Source organism: Pogoniulus pusillus, chromosome 6 (genome assembly GCF_015220805.1).
Source record: "Pogoniulus pusillus isolate bPogPus1 chromosome 6, bPogPus1.pri, whole genome shotgun sequence".
Lineage (NCBI taxonomy): Eukaryota > Metazoa > Chordata > Aves > Piciformes > Lybiidae > Pogoniulus > Pogoniulus pusillus.
In genome coordinates, this window is record NC_087269.1 from 22,438,448 (window position 1) to 22,462,355 (window position 23,908).

Below are 23,908 nucleotides of genomic sequence, written 5' to 3' on the forward strand. Positions count from 1 at the left end.
ATAAAATTAAAAAAATAAAAGGAAAAAATAATCAGTGCTCAACTATACAGAAATGCATGTTTATTAGAAAACGAAGAGCACATGTATCCGCCCATCTACCTGCAGGAGTCTAACTCAGTGTAAATTCTTGCTTACAAAAATTAGCCTGGCACACCAAAGGATGGTCCCTGTGCCACTTGAAAAAATGTGAAGGTTGTAATTTTCCACATATCTCCTCTGAAGGAGAAACATGTCTAGCTCTGCAGTGTACATAATGCATCAAAGAGTCAGCATCAACGTCTGTAGAACCTGAATGCAGGGAAGAAGGAAGGAGAACAGAACAGAGTGTCAAAGTCTCTGCCACTTTAAAGCACTTGCCCCTTTTCATCACAAACAAAAGTAGTCCCTGTGCAAAGTACTTCATGTTTAACTTACAGCACACAATGAAATGAAATAATTTTCCCCAACGTAGTCACTGATTTTCCACGGCTTTTTAAACAAAAAGCCAGGAAGAGAACCAAGGGGAACAGTAGCAGCAGCATTGCTGTTGGAAGGTCTTACGACGTACATTCCTACTGAAACAAGTAATGCAAAGAAGAACAGAGAATTGCAAAAGCAAGTGAACGATGGACAATTTTTCTCCCCTGTAGCCTTATGAAGACTTAATCCTAGCAACCAGAGATGTTCAAATGCATGTGTAGGAGGATAAGGGGAAGAAAGGGTAGCATTGTTGATAGTACACAGATACAGAGCAGGAGCCAGAGGGAAAAAAATAACTTCTGTGCATGAACGGAAGAGTGAGCGGAAATGAGTAGGTAAAGACAAAGGATTCACACAGTACAGAAGAGAATTTCTTCCATTTAGGATGCAATTTCTTCCATGGAAAAGATGTTTCAACCATGGAGCTGGATGACATAACTCCCCTGGAATAGAAACTCTTCAATGTTTAGAATATGTGGTTCTGTTACTAGACAGGTTGTGGCTCTTATAATTAGCATTTTATCATCTAAAAAATGAAAATATTCCTTATATCAACCTCTTTAGTCTTCTGTCACCTCTATGAGATGGATATGATTCAAAAGACTGAAAGGAATGCCTGGTGTGGATCATAAATACTTAAAAGGGTTCTTGAAGTACGAATACTCAACACTTTCTGAAAATAAACTTCCTGGCATAAGCTCCCAGGTCACTTCACATCAGTATGCCTTTCTGATATCCTGGCCATTTCCCCTCTTTTATAGCTGACAAAATGGAGGCACACAGAGGCACCAAGCAGATTCTTTATAGACATCTTATTTACAAACCTCAAAGAGGGCAATTTTTTTCACCAGTTGTCAAGCACTTCCAATCTCACTAGGAAAATTACATCCCACCTGCAGAATGCCATAGAACACTTTGAAAAACTATTAATAGGCATCTAATAAATTCCACAGGATTTCAAACAAATGCCTACAACTCCCCTCACTTGAATTCATTCAGAGCCCACACAAGCTCCTCTATGGACACATTAAGGAAAGTGGTCTGCTTGTTGACCTGGTTAAGTATAACATAAATTACTCAGCCCACAAGTGTGAAAATACTTTCCTAACAGAACTGCATCAGGACCAGAAACCCATGAAGAATCTTTATTTTTTTTATTAACAGCACTCTTATCACAATTACTTCTATGGTGACTCATACTCCATGGCACCAGGTAAGTTGAACTAGGCTGCCACTTATCATTTTCTGTGGACTGCTTCAAGGATGCTCATGAAGAAAAGCAAGTCTACTTTCAATAGGCTTAAGTCAGATCAGCAGGGATCTGTCCTAAAGAGTCCGCAGTTATGGTAATTATTGCCAGGAAAGTAATTTTATTAAGCCTCTTTACACAATGTATATATTCACATCATTATTTGGTGCTGTTGGAACAACATCTAAATCTCTGGAAATGCAAGTTGCAGCAAGGCAAAATAAGCCAAAATACAGTGAAAAAGGATCCTAACCTTTTGATGGAGCTGTGACAAGCACCCAAAAGAAACACACTTCACCCCAAAACTTTTTCATGTTATTTCCAACTGATTTTTGACACTGGAACTGGCTTTTAATAGATGCAAAGGAGATGAATGGCTCATTACCAAAAATAAATCTGTCTGTTAAGGATGACAGAGAGAAGCAGAAGCGCTGCACAGCCTATTATGGTACTGAGCAACAGATTTCACTCCCTCTGCTATATATCCATTAATTTAAAATCTGACAAGCTCCTCCAAAGAATTTCTGAGCTTCTCTTGTCCTCTTTTTAATTCCTTCATAATTCTATGTATATGTAAACATGTCAGGCCTGGAAAGAAGTGGGGCATGCAAATAATTTATCACAGAGCTCTTTTTCTGTTCAAATACAAATACTGGTAAGGAAACAGTAATAGACAAATGGTGAGCAATGCAAGAAATGCATTGAAACAAATGTGCCTGTAATTCCCTGTTCTGTCACCAGACAAAGCTGCTTAAAACACCAGCACCAACATGTTTGACTGCCTTTTTGACCACAGATCTGCTGTGTCCATAGCAAAATGAGATGCATCAGCTACCAGTAATCTAAATCTTTGCATTAGAGCTCCTGTTTGATGAGTATGCAAGCCACTACTTAAACAAGAAATGGTAGCTTGCTTTAGCATTAATAGTATGTCACACACAGTCACAATGCAGTGAGGCCTTTGTTCTCTGTGCAATGTGTTGCCCTCATAAAATTCCCACCACATGGTCATGCAGAGAAACCATTTTATTCTCAGAATTGATGTAACATGGTCAGACCTCTTGTGCCTTCAAACACACATACAAACACACTTGCGCTCTCATGGATGGCCATAGATATTTTTGCCTTTTCATCTTGTTCTCCTTTGATGAGATAAAAATCATCCCACAGACTGCACACCTATTCAATCAGACCAGTTTTCTCCAGACTGTCATTACACTTAAAATCAAACACCTTGAGAAAAAAATTCTCTGGAATATTGCTGCTTAAGAGGTTCAAAGATAGACATACATAGAATCATAGAATCAACCAGGTTGGAAGAGACCTCCAAGATCATCCAGTCCAATCAATCACCCAGCCCTATCCAGTCAACTAGACCATGGCACTAAGTGCCTCATCCAGTCTTTTCTGGAACATCTCCATGCAAAAACTGAAGCACAGGAGGCTTTCCACTGCATCACACAGAAAATATGAGCCTCTATTTTATGTAGCTATCCACCTGTACAGGGTTAACCCTCCAGGGGGAGTGACCTTGAACCTGACCCTAGGTGGTCTTGACCCCTCCCCAGGGGTAGATCTGAACGCCACCAGGTGATTCACAGTTAGTCCACTCCCCCTTCCTGTCTAAAGGTGTATAAAAGCAGGGGGGACTTCTGTTCTCTCTCTCTGCGCTCCCTGATTACCAGCATCACCATCCTGTTCCTGGTTCTTACCACGTGGCCATCACCCACAAGCTGGACAAACACATTACCATCAAAAAATCTGGTTGTATTTACACATTTTGTATTTTGTTTTTTCCCTTCCCTATACCTTTGTAACTTCCCTACCTCAGATACCTTTTAAAATTATTGTTCAACTTTTTCTTCTTTTTTTAACTTCCAAATCAGAGTGAGATTATTTATTTGAGTGTGCTTACCTTTTCCTCTCTCTACATCTAATTCCTTTCTTTTTTGGGAAAGAAGGGGGAAGAGGGAAGGGCACTCTAAAAAAATTATTATTGGTTCTATCAAATATATTTGAGTCTCTGGGAATTTAAATTGGAATTGAGACACCAACCATCCTCTAAAGCAAATTCAGTTGAAATGATTCGCCACTGGCATGCAGAAGGGTGGATAGCCTAATTGGTCTCTTCCACCTCTAAGCAATTCATGGGTTGCCTGGCTTGTTTTTATTGACTTATCTTACTGGTTGTTTGCAGGCAGAAGCATGTGCCTCATGAAAATGCCAACATCTGTGTTCCTCTAGGAAACTATGGTGCAAATACAAGTCATCGGAATTGAAACGAAACTCATAATTTTACTTCTGATGGACTAAATCCATATCATCATGCACAGTTTTTACATATATAAAGGGAATCTTCAGCAATACCACTCCACAAACATTGTATTAACCAATCTAGCCCTTCCAGTTTGAGGTTATGAGCTTTACTGCTCCTCCTTCACCTCAGCTGATATCTGAGCTGCTCTGCAATGATTAGAGCTTAAACACCTTAAGCTGAGATCCCTGGTGCACTGAGGCAGAAGTCTCAACGCCTGAGACAACCAGGAAGACTGAATAAAGACTCCTCTTCATTAAAACTATTTCCTTTGTGCACCTTTTTATGTCAGCAGAGACTGATGGTGGCATTTCAAGTCAGCAGAAGAAAATGCAACAGAAAATCCAACAGTTGCAGCTTAGCTAATTAGGTTCTCAGCCAAAAAAAATAGAGGCAGTAATGTGTCTTCATAACTTAAGAGAAACCTAATTCTGAGTATGCCTTAAAGGAGTTATTGTAGCATCTATATCATATCCCAACATTAACATCACCTTTGTGACTAAAAAAAAGCAAGCAGTTTCCATTTTCCAAGCCAAAGAACACAGGAAAAGAAAAAATAACCAAAATCAAACTCTTACCTTGAAAAAACTTAAATGTTCCAGCACTAATTCACCACACAAGCTTCTCCTACTAATCCTGTCACCTGGTCAGGAGAAGCAGCCTGGGTGAGAGCACTTCAGAAGCAAAGGACACCTGGTTTCTCACTATTTACCATGTTAAAATGGCCAAGCAAGCTGTAGTTTTTAAAGTTAAGCAGCGAAAATTAATTCAGGAAAGGAAAGTCTGCTTTCTCTTCTTGGAAACGTTCCTGATTTTTTCAGTGGGAACATTCAGCAATACACGTTAATATTTAACTCTGTGTTTTTCCAGTATTACACCAGTCTTTCTGCAGGGATGCAGAGAAAGGCAGTGGCATAGCTGAACTGTTACTCTTCTTTAAAAGCATAAGAAGTGACCACCAGACGAGCGAAAAACCCAACAGAAAGAGTAGAAAAGTTCCTGTAGATAAACTTTCTGCAGCACAGATCACGAGAACATCTTAATGAATTAGCAATTCACTGTGAAACAATTCTGTAAGTGATGAAAAATAACATGCTAATAAAAATCATCATCTGTCCTGTCCTACTCACACCTGTTTGGAGAGCAACAATACTGCTTTACTTGGTCACTTAGTCCTTCTAACAGTGCAACAGATCAATCTCAAGAAAACCTTCAAATGTTGGCAAGCAAATAACTGTTCTTATCTATGGTATTACTGCCTCAGCTGCTGCCAGGACAAACATAACAAGCTCAGTTAGCCACCCTACTGCAATGCACTCTTACTCTCTAGCTTTCTTTAATCTCATTATGATACGCTCCTTCCTTTTGTCTGCCTATTTCCTTGGGTTTTGAGGTAGCTAGAAACAAGACTTTCAAATTAAATGCTGAGAGGAATCTGCCCACACTCACAGCAGCATGAGGAAACAGCTAGATATTCAGAGATGGTAGCACCTGTTGTCCTCTGTGGAATATGTGCCCTACATCCTCCCTTGTGTCAGAGCACAGGGGTCAGGATACAGTCTTGTTCTTCAAATACAGTGGGCAGGAGGACACTGCCCTGACATTGCTAATGGAAACTAGCTGTACCTAGGAGTGACTATCATCTTTGAAAGGAGAAGCATGTTGCTTTGTTGCTTCAAAGACTCTGGATAGAAAAAACCCTTTAATGTTAAAAAATACAACAAGCAAATAAAAGTTAGTATATATTTACAGACGCCAGTCTCATTGTAATGAGATGTAGAAGGAAAGTCAATACTGCTAAGGACAGCAAGAACCTCATAATATCAGGACCCTTTATTTCCCACCATTATATTCAGCATCTTTGAGATGAAGGTATTCTGCAGACTTTCACACTTGACCTCTTAATTAAAGCATGGTAAAATTAACATCTCAGACAAGATAGATGCTTTACCCACCTACATCAGTAATTAAACTAGTTCTCAAGGGAGCAAGAACATTTGTTATGTGTAAGGTAACTTGAGCTGGGATATTCCAAAGAAGTAAAAAGAGCTGATGTAATAAATGCAATCATTTATATTTTAAGGAAGCAATTGTAAGTGAAACAAGAACACCTGTGACAGCCTGAGGCAGCCCCAGCAAAACAAATTCTTTTGTCTGAGGACAGTACATTGCATATGGCCTCCCCATCTCCAGCTGCAATATTGAATAACTGGCAAAGCAAACATGCTTTATGCCTTCTTTGACTCTCATATGCTAGTGCTACAATGCACTTTCCAAACCCATGGAACTGTATCTGATAGTAATTTCATCTTGATTTTCTTGTAGAACTAATGTAAGCCAAAGTAGGTCTAAGGTCCTTCTTACAAGCAATACAACCTCTTTTGCACTTATCAAAATTCTAGAAGCAGGACACCTTGATTTATGACTGAAACAAATCTAGACTCTATTACAGTACAAATAACTGAATATAGAAAGAGTTTATATAATTAAAGATGAAAATTACACCTCATCAGAGTGGCCTGTCAAAAAAAAATGCCAAATCAAACCACTTCAAACTATTATTGCAGAGAAAAAGAGAGCAGAAACCACTCCTAACTCTCATGCCTATGAGTTAGTACATCACCTGCAAGCCTGAATCACAAGCCATTAAAAGGAATCCCACAGCAGTGCCTACACCTGTTTCTCTGACAGAAGGAGAGACCATATAATGTCCTTTGAGAACAAGCAATAAAGTTAATTTTTAATATAAAAATTAGGCTACAAAATAGTTCTCATTAAACTGGCAACACAACAATCAAAACAATTGAAAACTGAATTCCAGTGACAATGAGTTTTTAGAATACATTTGTACTCAAGAGTGTTTGAAAACAAAATATTTTCCCTAGACATTTTAAAGCCTTCCCTCTCTCCTCCATACTGCTGAATTGAAAAATTAACAAAACCAAACACGAGCTCTTTCTCACATGTACACCACAACACCAATCTCCCCAACATCAAAGAGCCTGTTGCTTTACCTGCTTGGAAGTCTAAATTACAGTGACTCATTGGCCTGTGGTTTATCAAATGAGTGGCCACCCCTCCAATCCCCAAGGAAAACATATCCACTTCTGTCAGTGGAATTAAGTCTTTAGCTGCTTACTGCACTCTCATCAAAGGCTGAAAAAGAGGCTCAGTAAACTTAGCCTTGCATATCTGAGAATTGCACTGTTCATCCCAGTATCAGGCACACAAACAAGTCATTGTGGTTATTGTGAATTCTGCACCAAGTTACCAAAACACTGAGTCTAAAAAAAGCACCATGAAGAAAAAAATTCTGATATATTTCAACTATCTTTTTCTTGGCTCACACTACTCTCTATGATTAATCTTCAAAATGTTGCTGAGGAAATGAGACAGTTAAATGGTCATTGTCTTAGTATACACTGAACATCTTATAGTACAGCCAGTTTATTCCAGTTCTGCTGTGCAGAGCATCAAATACCAAGCACATGACAGCTAAAATAATCAGAGGTATTCAGCTGTGAATAAACAAGGCTAAAGCAAAACATTAATATAGGAAGAGCGGATTTTAAACCTTTTATAAACAGATTGTAATCAGCTCAGGGAAGGCAAATTTGACTGAGCAAGTTCCCACCATACCCAAGGCAGCATCTGGAAAAGTGAAGTAAACATTTTAAGAATTAAGATAATATTATTAAACAGCATTAACTGGAGTAGATAAAGGCTCAAAAGACCAGATCCTCAACAAGAACAGGGAGAGTACCTGCTAAAGTCAATGGTGCTACCTGCTTATAGTATAAAACCATACAACAACATGACACAGAATTCCATTTTTCTTCTTTTTGCTTTTATTTGCAACATCAGAATTTCAAACCCTCAAACACCTGAGTTTCTCCTAGCTATAGATCCTACACAACACATTCCTTCTAACATTTCTCTAAATTTACAGTAGTGTATTTAAGAAGCAGTATCACTAATGCTCAAGGTATTGTAACTAGTCTAATCCCCTAGATGTTCAATTCAAATGTACCACAGGAGTGCTGTACAGCTTACATGATCCAGATCTCAAATTTGCAGATTTGACTCTTCACCCCAGGCAACAGAAATGTACCAATGCAAAGAACTGACATCTATCATGAAGACTCAACTATCTGACACTTCAACTAATCTTATGAATTATATGCCAGGACATCATTTTCCAGCAGTCCTGGCTCACCAGAGAGGTCCCAGGAGACTGGAAAATGGCCAACGTGGTCCCCATCCACAAGAAGGGTCGGATGGAGGAACCTGGGAACTACAGACCCGTCAGCCTGACCTCAGTGCCAGGGAAACTGATGGAGCAGGTTCTCTTGGGGCCAACAACTGCGCACCTGAGGGATGGCAAAGATCTCAGGTCCAGCCAGCATGGGTTTAGGAAGGGCATATCCTGCCTTTCTAACCTGATCTCCTTCTATGATCAGGTGACCCGCTTGGTGGATGTGGGGAGGCCTGTGGATGTGGTCTATCTGGACTTCAGCAAGGCCTTTGACACTGTCCCCCACAGCAAACTGCTGGCTAAGCTGTCAGCCCGTGGCTTGGATGGTAACACTCTGTGCTGGGTTAGGAACTGGCTGGAGGGCCGGACCCAGAGAGTGGTGGTGAATGGTGCCACATCCATCTGGCGGCCAGTCACTAGTGGTGTCCCTCAGGGATCTGTGCTGGGCCCCATCCTCTTTAACATCTTCATAGATGACCTGGATGAGGGCATTGAGTCAGTCATCAGCAAGTTTGCAGATGACACTAAGCTGGGGGCAGATGTGACTGAGTTGGAGGGCAGAAGGGCTCTGCAGCGGGATCTTGACCGCCTGCACAGATGGGCAGAGGCCAATGGGATGGCATTCAATAGCTCCAAGTGCAGGGTGCTGCACTTTGGCCACAACAACCCCATGCAGAGATACAGGCTGGGGTCGGAGTGGCTGGAGAGCAGCCAGACAGAGAGGGATCTGGGGGTACTGATTGATACCCACCTGAACATGAGCCAGCAGTGTGCCCAGGTGGCCAAGAGAGCCAGTGGCATCCTGGCCTGCATCAGGAATGGTGTGGTCAGCAGGAGCAGGGAGGTCATTCTGCCCCTGTACTCTGCACTGGTCAGACCACACCTCGAGTACTGCGTTCAGTTCTGGGCCCCCCAGTTTAGGAAGGACACTGAGATGCTCGAGCGTGTCCAGAGAAGGGCGACGAGGCTGGTGAGAGGCCTTGAGCACAAGCCCTACGAGGAGAGGCTGAGGGAGCTGGGATTGTTTAGCCTGGAGAAGAGAAGGCTCAGGGGTGACCTTATTGCTGTCTACAACTACCTGAAGGGTGGTTGTGGCCAGGGGGAGGTTGCTCTCTTCTCTCAGGTGGCCAGCTCCAGAACGAGAGGACACAGCCTCAGGCTGCGCCAGGGGAAATTTCGGCTCGAGGTGAGGAGAAAGTTCTTCACTGAGAGAGTCATTGGGCACTGGAATGGGCTGCCTGGGGGGGTGGTGGAGTCGTCGTCCCTGGGGCAGTTCAAGGCAAGGTTGGATGTGGCACTTGGTGCCATAGTCTAACCTTGGGCACTGTGGTAAAGGGTTGGACTTGATGATCTGTGAGGTCTCTTCCAACCTTGGTGATACTGTGATACTGTGACATTGCAGAGTGCTTATATTCACCACACTGTGATATTCAACTGAGAAAACTTATATTTGTATGAGCAAGAGACTGAGTAAGAAAAGGCTACAATAGTGTCAATAAATAAGCCTCTTTTTTTCCACTATAAAAGAATATTTCAGAGTTTCAGATGTGAAATGACAGAGTGAAGCTTGCTCCTAAGCCTTCTCATATATAATGTTAGCCATAGAGTATGAGACAGTTTGGTAAATAGAAGATCTTAGTGATCGGTTGAAGACAACACAGTTGAGGGTTCACAATAAGCCAGAAGAGTAAATGCTTTCCATTCAGGTATGCAAAGGAAACGGTTTCAACTTACAGGGGAGCATCATAGTACAAATCACAAAATTCAGCTCTTGAATGTATCTGGAGGGACCAGTTTTCAGCAGATGCTTCTAATGTTGTGGTATCTGCTAGAAGCACCTCCAAAAACACAGGGAATGAAAAGGAGAAAAATGCTTACAAATGACATTGCCAAAAATGGCACTGTCTCCCCCCAGAGATAATGGAGTGCATTAGCACTGAGGTCACCAGAATATTTCTGCTCTGTTGGAGAAGGAAAAGGGCAAGAGGCAGTAAATCATTCACTTTTGAAACTCTTCCAGAACTTCTCTTGGGATTAAAAGAACCAAGGCTGTTCATTGTCACCATATGGCATGTGACCACCCTGAAAATTCAGTCTGAAGAAAAAAACATCCTGGACTGAACTGCACAGAGCATTTTAAAAATGTATTAGATAAAGTAATCACTGTGTTCAAGGCATAACAAGACATGGAAAGGAAAGTCTGCTTAGAATTTTATACCATTCTCCACTGAAACAAACATCCACAATTCTACTTGATGGCAACACTCCTACGCTGGCTGCTTTGACTCTATCAGCCTGTGGTGTACATAGCCTGTTTCCAGAGAGCCATGACTACCTTCCTTGTTCACCAACAACTACATCTTCCCTTCATCCTCCCTTACTCTCTTCTATAACGAAAACAAATGCCAAGGCTCTCCTTTGAGACAACTGCCCACTGTTAACTACTATCAAGTAAATTGTTGTGACTTGTGTTAGTTTCCCCATACATAAAACACTACTGTTAGGAGAACAGCACAGAAATCATAGAAAATGGAAATTATGGTTGCAAAATAGCAGTCTTTTTCTTTAAAATCCCAATGAGTTAATTGCATAAATACTGTTATATGCTGCTCTTTGAAGTCACTCCCAAGAAAACTTCTTAGGCTGTTTTAATAATGGACAAGCATCATCTTATTATTCCCATGAAATACAGTCATGTCCAGTACAGCTACAGAGATCACTGTGAGGTGCTCCTGCATAAAGATAACAGGGATCAGCTTCCACACATATCCAATGGCAGAAACTGCCCTTTATTACAGTTGCATGTCCATTATTGTCAGAAAAGATAAAATATTTCATGAGGACAAGGGCAACAGTCCTCTGTTCAAGGGCTTGTCATCACTTGCAATTAGAAGCTGAGGAGTACAGTCTGTTTTCATTCCATAGGTGCAGGCAAAATAGCACCAGACTCAGAAATGCAAGTGAGAAATAAAAAATAAGGAGAAAAGGAGGAAAAACACCCCAAAATACAACTTCCAAATTCCTGCTGCCATGTCATCACACTTTCATAGTGACAAAGAAAATATTTCTAGCCTCCTCTAGAAGTTAACCATACAGACTCCAAAGTTTTGGGTTGCATCCAGGATACTTTTCATTAAGGTATAAGGAGCTAAAGGACAGAAGAGCAGAAACAAGTACATTTTCTCCTCTGCAACCTAATAACTTCTGCCTGGTTTCAATCTTCTGTAACTACTGGATATTACTACATATTCTCTTAGGAAGCTAGGATAGCCCTAATTAGTCTGTGACAATGAAAGATACCTTTTAACTGCTGCATCCTTTCTACCACATACTGGAGGCCATCGGAAATTTTCACAAATTGAAACAGGCAAGGATTTGACCTTCATCGGTTGTGCCTGCATTCCCATTAACTCTAGTGTCCCACAGCCACCAGCAGGGACTACCAAATAATCCAAGCATGCTGACAGCGAGAGAACACTGGGCACTAATTACAATAAGAGTAGCTATCACCAGTATGAACACAAGTGTGGCCAAGGGAAGGGAAATGCTATGGTAGATAAGGCTGGCAACTTCTATGGATATTTCCTGGCTTTGCCCCACTATGTTAAAGCTAAATAAGAAGTACAACAATAAAGAGAAGGGTGATTTGAGGTTACCATTTTTTAGTTTAAAAACTGAGAAAATGTCTTTCCCTACTGCACCCACATGCTCCCCTTGAGCATTCTGTGCATATAACAAGATTCCTATTTTTACAGATGAAGAACACAGAACAGAGGTAATTTAATTATAGTTTGTTCATCATTCAAACCTGTATTGCCACACCTACATGGGAACCTGGAGCCAGCCTTCAAGTGTAAAGAAGGTGGTTCCATTTTGCAACCTGGCTGATTCCATTACACCTGAAGAGATCATCAAATAAACAGAGACTACTGACATCAAGACAGTGGAAAGACACAGTTGCAAAGATGATACAATTTTGATTCACAAAGTAAAGCTAGGTGACCCTGTGGTGAGGACTGCAGGGCTACATTCAGCTTCCTTGGAGGGAAGCTTTCTGGTTAACTTGGACAAGTAATTTCATCTCTTAGCACCACTCTCCACTTAGAATTTAAGGCTAGCATTAATCTACCTTGCAGCAATACAACACCTAATTATGCAAAGTGACAGCAGCTTGAGCCTAAATCAACAGAACACCTTAAGTTGTCCACCTACTTGCCAATGTGACGCATGCACAGTGCACAGAAAAGCAGTTTAAAGTTTGGGCAATTTTTCCATCTTCAATTATTCTTTTCTCTTCCTCACAACGTAAGTGTATCAAAGTTTGGCCCATTCTTTGCAAAAGGGTACAGATCATTCGTCCAGTGCAAAGTGTGGATCTCAGGAGCCTGGAATCTGCAGCCCAGAGGCAATTTTCTCAGCATCTGTCAAAGATAGTGACTCTGGGAAAAGGTTTCCACATGAATGGACAACCAGACAGGAAATACATTTGGCAATCAGGATCCTGTCAACATTTTGTCAAAATTGAGCTATCTCTAAAGCACATTTCAATTTCAGAGAATTTGTGACTTGCTGAAAATATTGCACTGGAATTCTTCCAACACCTTGTAGTCACTGGAGCCAAACTGTAGTGTGTCTTCATGTGCATCAACATTATCTAAGATCCAGATGGTATTTATAAGTTTAACATGACGACCTCTGATGATTAGAATACTTCTTGGTTTCATGCACTGGCTAAGAATGTTCACTTTGATGAGTAATATTCAGGGGTTACCCAAACTGGATTAAACTTGGAGTAATTTGAGGTTTTAAGCTGCTATTCTATGACTTGCTTGGCAGGAGTCCATCAGACTTAAAATCTTCCAATGTTTCGTCCCAGGACCATGTGGATAAAAGAGGCATTTACTGTTCAATATTTCAAATAAAAAGGCTTCAGCCCTTACACAGGATGTAAACCACAACTGACTCAGCTATGCAATTACGAAAAAAGAGAACAATACCAAAAAAAAGCCCCCAAAACCAAGCTTCTTTGATGTTCTACAGATAACATATTTCCTACAGAAACATGTTTAACACTATGTTAGATAGATATAATTACATTTAAATGATGATGAAGAAACTACTGTAACAGTAAAACAAAACACAACTGTAAATAGAATTTTTATGCTTTTCCTGACCCCTTAGGAAATTACAATTCTGCAGAAATATTTATCCTCGTTATTTAAATCATCACAGTGGTTTGGTGGCCAAGAAACTCACCAAAGTCAATGTGATTTGCTACATGAATGTAGAGCTAAAAAATAAGTTCTCCTGACAATATTTGTTTCAGTGGATACCACTGAAACAATATCGGGCATGTTACACTTGCTCAGAAAGTTCTCAAAGCCCTGATGTCTGAAGTAATTTGTTTTACTTATATCTATTTTGTGGTCAAACAGATCTAATGCATGACTGGAATGAAATGTTCCTCTCATGATGAGACACTGAAAAATGCCATGTAACATTGATTCTAATAGCAACATTGATTCTAATAGCACAACCATATTCCAACGCATAATTTTATCCATCCTGTGGCCCTGTATACAGTATCACAGTATCATCAGGGTTGGAAGAGACCTCACAGATCATCAAGTCCAACCCTTTACCACAGAGCTCAAGGCTAGACCATGGCACAAAGTGCCACGTCCAATCTTGCCTTGAACAGCTCCAGGGACGGTGACTCCACCACCTCCCCGGGCAGCCCATTCCAGTGTCCAATGACTCTCTCAGTGAAGAACTTTCTCCTCACCTCGAGCCGAAATTTCCCCTGGCGCAGCCTGAGGCTGTGTCCTCTCGTTCTGGTGCTGGCCACCCGAGAGAAGAGAGCAACCTCCCCCTGGCCACAACCACCCTTCAGGTAGTTGTAGACAGCAATAAGGTCACCCCTGAGCCTCCTCTTCTCCAGGCTAAACAATCCCAGCTCCCTCAGCCTCTCCTCGTAGGGCTTGTGCTCGAGGCCTCTCACCAGCCTCGTCGCCCTTCTCTGGACACGCTCAAGCATCTCAGTGTCCCTTCTAAACTGGGGGGCCCAGAACTGAACACAGTACTCAAGGTGTGGTCTAACCAGTGCAGAGTACAGGGGCAGAATGACCTCCCTGCTCCTGCTGACCACAAGACAAGGAAAGACTTCCAACTTAAGCTGTTGTTTCAGTGTGGTTTTGAGCTGGTTTCTTCATTGTTTTTTACTTTTCAAATCCAAAACACAACTTTCATTGCTGAGGTAGTACTGCTGAACTGATAGTTTACTTTAAGAACAACTTTTTCTGTTGATGGATAACAGGTAGAGAAGAATGAGATTCAGGATGCAGACATCAAACAAAATGATAATAAATTAACTGGAAGATGTCTGAGTCAAAAATCAGATAAACTGAGGATTAGTAGCCACCATTACTACAGTTTAAGAGGGTAAGAAACCACTCAATAACGTCATAGGGAAGATTTACATAGTATTATTTTGGGTGAAGTGAAACTTGCTTTCCACTTCTCAAGCTTACACTCCATTATACAATTCTTGAGCTAGGCAGATAAAGATATTTTCATTAGACTATCCATAAGATGTGTTTGTGCTACCATTCCTGGTTGAACTGTAAGTTTTTTGAGGCAAAATATTTACTTTTGTTTAGAGCCTAAGAAGTGGAGGCTATGGTCTCAATTGTGTCCTAGCAGCACTACTGTAATAGAAATAATAAAATGTTGTCTCCTGCTCAATTACAAATGAGTCACAGCTGCATACATAAAACCCCTTCTTAGACTGCATATTAAAAGTTATTCACTACCTGAAAGTCGTAATATAACCATTTATTGACAGTTACTAAACAAAACTTAAATGAGTGATTCCAAAGAAACTTGAAGAACAATCCATACAAGACAACCAAAGTATGAACCAGTTGATGAATCTGTACCTGCAATGAAGGGCAAATCTGCCATAGGAACTTCCTCAAACACAGAACAAGGAAGATTTACTGTAGCTGAGATTCCAGCCCAGTATCTTTATTGGCACTCATTTAGCTTATTTACACTGAATAAATTCTGTAGACAGAATCCTTTACAGACATATTCAGCCCAGTGTACAATGGAAGCAACCTTAGTGCTGAGATGCAGTATGATGGAGTGCTGAGTGCAGAAATACACCTACATACTGATGCTGTGATTAGTTCATCAGATACAGTTCCTGACACCCCAGAGGAGAAATTCTGGCAATATTAACTTTGGCTGAGACTCGAATTAACAACGGGAAACTGAATTGTGTCTAGGCAGTGCTCTTTACAAGGAGACAGGATGACAGAACATTTTGTCTAATTAAATTTGCCCTCCTCTTCTGGTCCATTGAATCAGATCCAAGAACTTGGAGGTCACTTGCAGAACAGCTTTACGAGCTCTGAATTTGACCTTACAATCTTTCACCACAACATGCAAAGACCATGTAAGTTATGCAGCCCTAGCAAAAAGGCTGTCAGACAGACCAATGATGCAAACAGGTTTTCATCTCTTTTTGGTGCAGTAGTTAAAACATAGCATCTGTTTTACTTTCTAACTATGATGTGCTACTTCCATCAAATGCAGGAATTTGGAAACAGAAGACACAACATCCTTACCACCCTTTGTAGAGATCTAGGCTGCAGTAAAAGACAAAAAAACCCACATCTCTTTGGTAGCAGTCAAAGAGCAGTTAAACTACCTGGGGAAAACAAGTCATGAAGTCTGTAAGCTACTGAGAAAATTATCCTTCTTCCTTTGACTCATCTCTACAGAGAAGAGATTGTAGACTTTAAACTCTAAGACAACAAATACAGTTAAATACCAGTTCCTGAGTTTGGATCTTGTTCTTGGCACTACACAAAGAATAATATCCGCAGATCCTCACATCAGTAGGTCTTTTTTTTTTTTTTTTTTGGTGGTGGTAGTCTGGTTTCTTTAAAGCTGTTTGGTTTTGGGGTTGTGGGGTTTTTTTCATGATACATACATTTCCCACAGCTCACACTGAGGCATCTGATCAGACTTTAGACTCTTATCTTACAGTTCTCATCTCTTGTTAGTGAGTTCATCTCTCTGGGAACAGTGCTACCAAAAAAAAAAAGGCACTGAAAAGAGGAAAGCACTGCAAAAGAACTTGTGTGAAAACCGATTCTGCTTTAAATGTTTTAAACCTAAATGATTTTTCATTCCAATTCCCCAACAAATCACTTTAGTTCAGGATTAATGAAAAAACAACTGTTCAAGGGAGATTATTAGAGATGAGTTTCTACTGTCAATGAACCATTTGCACTCCCAGGAGGAAAGCATGCCTGCCAAACAAACATAGCATTCAGGGCACTCAAAGCATGCTATCAAATGAACAGCTTACTACACTGTACCAATCACCTCACCCAGAAGCCACACACAGGACTTACTCTGTTCTCAATCTGCAATGTCATTTATCAAGATACTTTGTTTGTCTGAGCATTGAATATCCTATTTGTGAGGACACTGGACTAATTCAAGATCCCTGCCCACAGGCAACCTGATGCCTATTAAGAAATGAATCAGACTAGTTCAACCACAGCACAACCTTTTGTTGCATACAGAAAGACCACCTTGCAAGACATATTCATTTGAGGAATTAAAGATGCACATTCATATTTCAAATGGTTTAAGCTTGTTTACTCTTCATTTATCTGTAGATGAAGGAGAAAATACACAAACCTCTAAAGTGTGGTCCATCTCTAGGCTAATACAGAACCACTCATTATTACTGAGAGCAATCCCAGCTACTCCAATACACATAGCTGCTGTATGGTACTAAAGATTTCACAGACTTCCCTATCTTTAACCCTTTTAATGATAACAGTATTCTTCAGTATCCAGAAATTCTAAGTGTATTTGACAATGAAGTAATTTCCCAGACTTACAGGGGAAAACCAAAGATTTGGCATTTAAAAGTAAATAAAGAAAAATACCTCTCAAAAAAGTTTCTGAAAAAAAACATTTATCTTTGAAGAAGCCATTAACAGAGAATGGCCAGAATGTGGTGCTAGAGGATGCAAGACTTTGACAGACCACACAAAATTTTGCCCTTGTAATTTATTGCTCACCTTAACCTTGCTGAATGGTCACACACAAGTCTGAGACAGATCAGGCTTTCTCAAACTTACTCAGCAGCCTTGAAACAAGTGGCATTATTCAGACTGCCCATTACATGCCAAACTCTGGTGTTGTGACTGCCATACCATTTTAGTTCAAGACTGCAACAAGCACTATACAGTACTTAAAAATCATGAAAAGCCCAATTCCTGACAGCATCAGATTAGAGAAAACAATGTCTATGTTGCATATCTATCACTATCGTAAGAATACAGCCCAGGTACATCGGGTTCAGGCAGATCATAAGATTCTCAATCTGCATAATCCATATGAGTTTAAATTCCGATATAAATGGGCATAACACTGAAGTAATGAACAGAACAGCTGGATCAACTTACAGTTTAGTCAAGTTTAATCACATGTTTGAGAAGAAATCTCTTGTGCAAGAATCTTCTCGACTGTTAAAAACTTTGTAACAATTCCCCAAGACATACAAAAATCAATAATGATCATATAAACTCCAAATACCTAAAAATCAGAGTGCTGCACAACTGAATTTTTGACACTTTATTCAGCATTTACAGGACCCAGTCCTGCAACCTCTGACATTTTGGAATGTTTTCTCATTTTAATGCCAGGAGAAAGATCAAGGTAAGTACCAAGTGTAAAGCATAAGTTTAAAATATTTTCAATAAATTTCTTTGGAAACAAACAGAAGTTCTTAAAGGTCTGCCTTCTGAACACATGTCTGAAAGACAAAGTTACTTTTTCAACAACTTGAAGGTCAATAAAGCAATTCAACGAATGGCAATATTCTGATGAGACACTGAGGTTCAAGCTGATGAGATATCTACATGGATTCCTCTGATATTTGCTAATGCCTCATGTAAGCCTTTATTCATATCAGCAGAAGATGCATGAATCGGCTCCAGACTGTAGCTCAGCTAGTGCTGGAAGTGGCAGAGTCTATATTATGCTTTCTATCAGCCCTATACTCATAGCCCTACAATATGAGTTCACTCAAGCTGGTGACTCAAAGTGCTTTGAAGGGCAATGATCGTTAACAAATTCAGAATTTGCCACCTCTTGAGTAGTTTTAATACTAATAATATATATAAAAACATCTATCACAAATTACTGTGGTCTATCTATCTGTCTGTTGCAGTCAGGAATGCTGTCATGCTTATTCCTACTGTCCAGCAGGCATCTATAAAAAGGTATTTAGGCACCTAGAGATAAATGGAGCCTCCTAATCAGATCTACAGTGTGAATTAGGTGTCTTATTTACTTAGGCAATTCTGAAATCCCATTTAGAGTCTAATGGATCTTAAGCAAATAAATACCTTTGAAAATCTGGCTTCAGGTCACTTAAAGTATAAAGACTATGACAATGGATGACAGTAGTTGGTAGTCCCAACGCAAAGGGTGCTTGTCTTCTCATAGGTGCAATTCACCCTATAACTTCAGAGATAAATCCTCTGGCAGAGGAATAGAAGACTTTATAGAATATACATGAATGAAACTGAGCAGCCATATTAGGATGACTGTTTTGCTACTCAGAGCAGGAGAAAATACAGCTTCTGCAGTTTCAAATGAATATTCATGGGCATAAAGGATTCATATTTCTAATTACATCTAGTATTAAATATATACACACCACTTGCATAACATTTCCTCCATGTTAAAAGATCACATAGTATTAATTATTAACAGGGAGTATTCCAAACAAGCACCAAATGGTGTCGAACAAACAGAATGAACTTTTCTTAAGTATGGCATAATGCCAAATTAAAAATAAAGTCAAAGAACCAGGCTTCCCTATCACCCTTTGGGGATCCACCCTAAGGGATGCTATCCTGCAAACAAATACCCAGCAACATGGCCCTATACCATATCCCAGGCTTTGGGCTTTGCCGAACAAAGACTTTTGATTCCACAGCTGAACCAGCAGATCTTCCTCACCCACCCATCACTGTGTTCTAACATGAGAAATTAATGAGTTTCTGAAGGCTGAGATATGAAAGCAGGAACTAATGCCCATAAAGGTCTAAAAATGGCTCAGCTCTGTTAAAGGCAGTGTTGATTAACAGCAACTACGCATGGCTTTCCTTTTCTTTTTTTATTTTAAACACAGCCTCTTCTAGGCACAGAAGGACTTCATTCCTCAGTAGCTAAACTGAGAACACAGTGAACTCAAGATGTAGTTTAAAATATACCATTTAAAACAAAAAAAATAGCCCCAGCCTGCACCTGAAAATTCCTTTCTTTTCCATGAAACAACACAGAGTAGACTTGCAGGACCTTGAAGCTCTCTCATTAAATTGGCCAATGCACATAAACACAAATGAAATTATAGCTCACTGAAAAATATTTTCTAGCTACTCACTAAAATAGCTTTGAGGGACTAGGCCCATACATGGAATAAAACAGCCTTCACTGCAGTTCTAAGCCAAATTCTGCTCTGGAATGACATTTTAGATAATATAAACAGTTTAAATTAAAACACAGAGCAGAGCAGCCTAGACTTATATAATCAGTGCAAAACTGCGATTAATTCTGTGCTGAAGTAAGCCTTTTATATCGTTCCTACTTAAAAAGGAAAAATATCTAATGCAACAACTCCTACAATTTTATCTTTCACAACAAACACTTCCATAACTTGACCAAACTACCGCAGGGTCAAGTGAAGTGGGAAAAACTTTGGCCCTACTCATTTGAAAACAGTGCAAGCTTTGACCTTTCTACTGTTCAAGCAACATAACTGGTGGCAAAAGTCTGCCATACTTTTCCAGTAAACTCTGAGGTAACAGCCACATAAAGCTCTTTGGAGTGCATGACTCAGATGCAAACAGATGCTTTACAAATACCTGCTTGCATCCTTCAGCTTAGATCAAAAATGCAGAAACAGCATTTAGAGATAAAAACCCTTTTGAGAACTCCATAACGTTTAGAGCACTGCGAGTGAGTCATTAACCCTCACAATTATCTGGTGCACTATGTACAGCAATTCTCATTTTATCTGGGAGCAGAGGGGAGAAACAAGACAAAAGTTTGATCAGTAGAACACAATAAATAACGCTGTCATCTTGTAGTTCTTCTTCACAAGCTTTTCTGAATGTCAGAAATGAAGTCCAGCAAATTTGCTAGAAGGGTGTGGATTTACTTAGAAATTGAAAGGCTAAAATTAACAAATGGAAAGTGTTGTAAAGCCACCTAAAAGACGATCTTGAGTAATGCTTGTTCTTTACAAATTGACTCCCTTCTACAGGACCCACACATATTTTTCTCCTCAAGGTGTCTTGGCACCACATTGTGCATCTGAAAACTCCACAGCACACCATTTAAGAGTGTTTTGACTCAAGCTACTCGTGCTGGAGTGGATTCTGTAGGATAAATAGCATCCATTCCCACTTCACGAGTGAAATTAATGAAGGCATAAAGTGGTGGGCAGACATTAATAGGAACATGCGTTAGAGAGGGGTGCCAAACAGCTCAGGAAAGCTGGAGAAATTCTATTCAAGCAGAATAACAGTATGCAATTGTGATGCCTCACTGTGATTGTCACTGCCTGCATCACCTGCATGTCACAGCAATTCTTATTCATGAACCATGGCATAGAAGAATGAAGAAATTTTTCCAGTGTGGCAGTCAGGCTCTGACAGAGCTGGTACCATAACCAGATGATTCAGAGCTCCTATTACTTTAGATAAAATTTCGGAATAGCAGCAAACACACAGCAACATTCCTACCAGCGAAGAACTACACAAGCCAGGAATTTGAACTCAAAGTTTGCAGATATGAAAACACAACTGTAATAATTTAAAGGACAATTTTCACACAGAACATTTGGAGCCAGAAGCTGCAGTCATGGGTCCTGACCAGCTCGAGTCTGACACACATTTTGTCATTATTGGAGAATTTTAATGGATTTTTGCGCCTCATAACAGCTCTTAGGACTTGCGCTATAGATCATTAGCTACAAGAGTTAGGATGATGAGCTCTGACTTAAGATTCAGAAGCAGGAGAGATGCTTCTCTAAACTCAGGAATTTTGATTTAATTGTAAGGATTTGCATTGTTTTTCAGATAACCTCAATAATTACATACAACTGCATAATTTTTATACTTTTTTTTCTTCATTGTGTGAGAGCTTTTATAAACCACATTTTGATGCTTTCCTCTGACAATTTGTTCTGTTGCTTTCCAGATAAATAATAAACCTGTACTGGGACACTTCCCTACTACCACAAAAATAATTCTTCACTTTTCCAAGTAGGTTAAGAGTGTGGGTTAGAAAGGAGAAAAAGGACATAACTAATCATCTGAAATACTTAATAGATCATTTTAAATGACTGAAAAACCTAAATAACTAATAAACACATTTAAATCTGACCATCAAAGACGATCAGGGAACTGAAGTATCTCCATGAAGAGGAAAGGCTGACAGATCAGGAGCTTTACATGATAGAGAAGACCAAGAGGGGATCTTATCAATTCTTATAAATATCTAAAGGCAGGTGTCCATAAGATGAAGCCAGACTCTTTTCAGTAGTGGCCAGAGAAGACAAAAAGCAACAGGCTCAAAATGGAACATAGGAGGTTTCATTTGAAAATGAGGACAAATTCCTTTACTTTGAGGGCAACAGAGAACTGGAACAGGCTCTCCAGAGAGTTTGCGTACAGTTTCCTTCTCTGGAAAGATTCAAAACCCTCCTGGATGCATTCCTGTGCAGCTTGCTCTAGGTGAACCTGCTTTAGTAGTAGGAGGTGGATTAAGTGGTTTCCAGAAGTCCCTTACAAATCCTGCCACTCTTTGATTCTGTGATATGAGCCTGAGACAATCCAATTTATACCTCAGATTTAAAATACCACATAGATACAATCTTAAAGGATGCTCGGATGAGGGATTCTGATTCAGACCTTACTAGTGAAAGAGGAGGATAAAAAGGGATTCTGACAGCAGCTATGTTGCTTAGATACTGGGGTAGAGGGAGGAATCAGCTGTTCACACACATGAATTTTTGCGGATGTCTTCCTCAATCTTTTGCTGCCTCTGAGCTCTTTACTGCTAACCATCAGACTGCTCAGAAAGGAAAGTAATAAGACTGGTATCTAATGTTCCAGACAGAAACTATGACAACACATAAATAAAATGCTGAATTTGAACTCTAGTAGAGACTGATTAGATCAAAAGACAAGTTAGCATGAAATTATGTCAGGTTCAGTGAAGAAAGTGTAAAAGTCTTTATTATTACATCAGCATTTTTATCTCCATTGCAAGTGTCAGTGGCTCTTCTGGATTATGTCACCTGTGAATTCAAATAGAATCATACATTTCTAATGAAAAAATGGCACATCTGAGCAATACAGCTCCATATTAGCTTAATTAGATATTGCAATTACAGTTACAGCAGCACTACTACTAGGATGAAATCACTGCAACTGAGCCCCTCCATATTCCATGCAGGCCTTTGATGAGAACCTCATGCAGCCACACCTGAACTTACACGGATTTTCATGAGTGACAAAGACCAGAATGTGAACTCTGTCCTGAATACAGACACAGGGCTTTTACTGCTCTGATTTGGCTTAGAAGAACAATGAACAACGTTTCATTTCCGTGTAGAATACTGAAGTTCCTTGAAGCAGCAGCTAAAAATAAGTGAAGACATTTTCCCTCAGACAAAACAGACAGGCACTGAACTCTATGGAAACACACATTAGTGGTAATTCCAAATATATGATGATCATGTCCCTTAAAGCCAAAAATGGTCAACTGAACTACACTCAAAGTACTCTTCTGCTACCCCTATAGATCTTGACAAGAGAGAGCTGGAACTCTTAACTATATTGGACTACCTAGAAAAATACTGAGCCATGAGCAAGGATGGACTTTCTAGTTACCAGCCTTGACAGCATTCTAACGTGGTACACACCACAGGGCTTGCTTTAGAACTTTGCTTTCTTTTTCAAATATTTTCCTTTCCTTTCAGCAATATTGATTTTACAGACAGGCATGCAGATGGGCATGGTGAATTTCACCCAGTGAAGGCATTGCTGTCCTTCTACATTAGCTCTGAAAAATTGTCTTGCCCAATTTGGCGTGCTCATCAAAACCTAAAAAGCTGTATTGGAGTAAACAAACACAGCTCTAGCAAAAGCATTTTGTTCAAATGAGTATCAAAACTCTATTTCTAACCTCACCTGGAACCTAAGCCTGAATTTAAGGTAAACCAGTACAGGAAAACAAAGTATTATTATCACCACCTCATCCATTTCCTAAAACAAAACAGCAACAACATGAGAAAGAGCTTGAGGTTCTCCATTTGCACTTTGCATTCTTCTCAATGTCTTCTCATGGTTGCCATCATACAGATGCACTGAAAGACATGTTCCAAGGTATTTATAAACCACCTTAAAGCAGTAAAGTTGTGGAACTTTCTCAACTACAGAAACAACATGTGAGTTACCTGTGGCTCAACTGATGATACAGTACTCATGTCATTTGCAGCTCTCAGCAAGGATGGCAACCATAT

General features: G+C 39.9%; 1 protein-coding gene and 1 long non-coding RNA gene across 34 annotated transcripts in view; one reads left to right on the plus strand and one right to left on the minus strand.

The window, feature by feature from the left end:
- SORBS1 (sorbin and SH3 domain containing 1) overlaps positions 1 to 23,908 on the minus strand; it is a 187,137-nt gene that overhangs the window by 147,649 nt on the left and 15,580 nt on the right. The window lies entirely within an intron of this gene.
- Positions 3,386 to 5,414, plus strand: LOC135176504 (uncharacterized). Its single transcript, XR_010302683.1, has 2 exons — positions 3,386 to 3,472; positions 3,906 to 5,414. It is a non-coding gene; the product is annotated as an uncharacterized LOC135176504 (long non-coding RNA).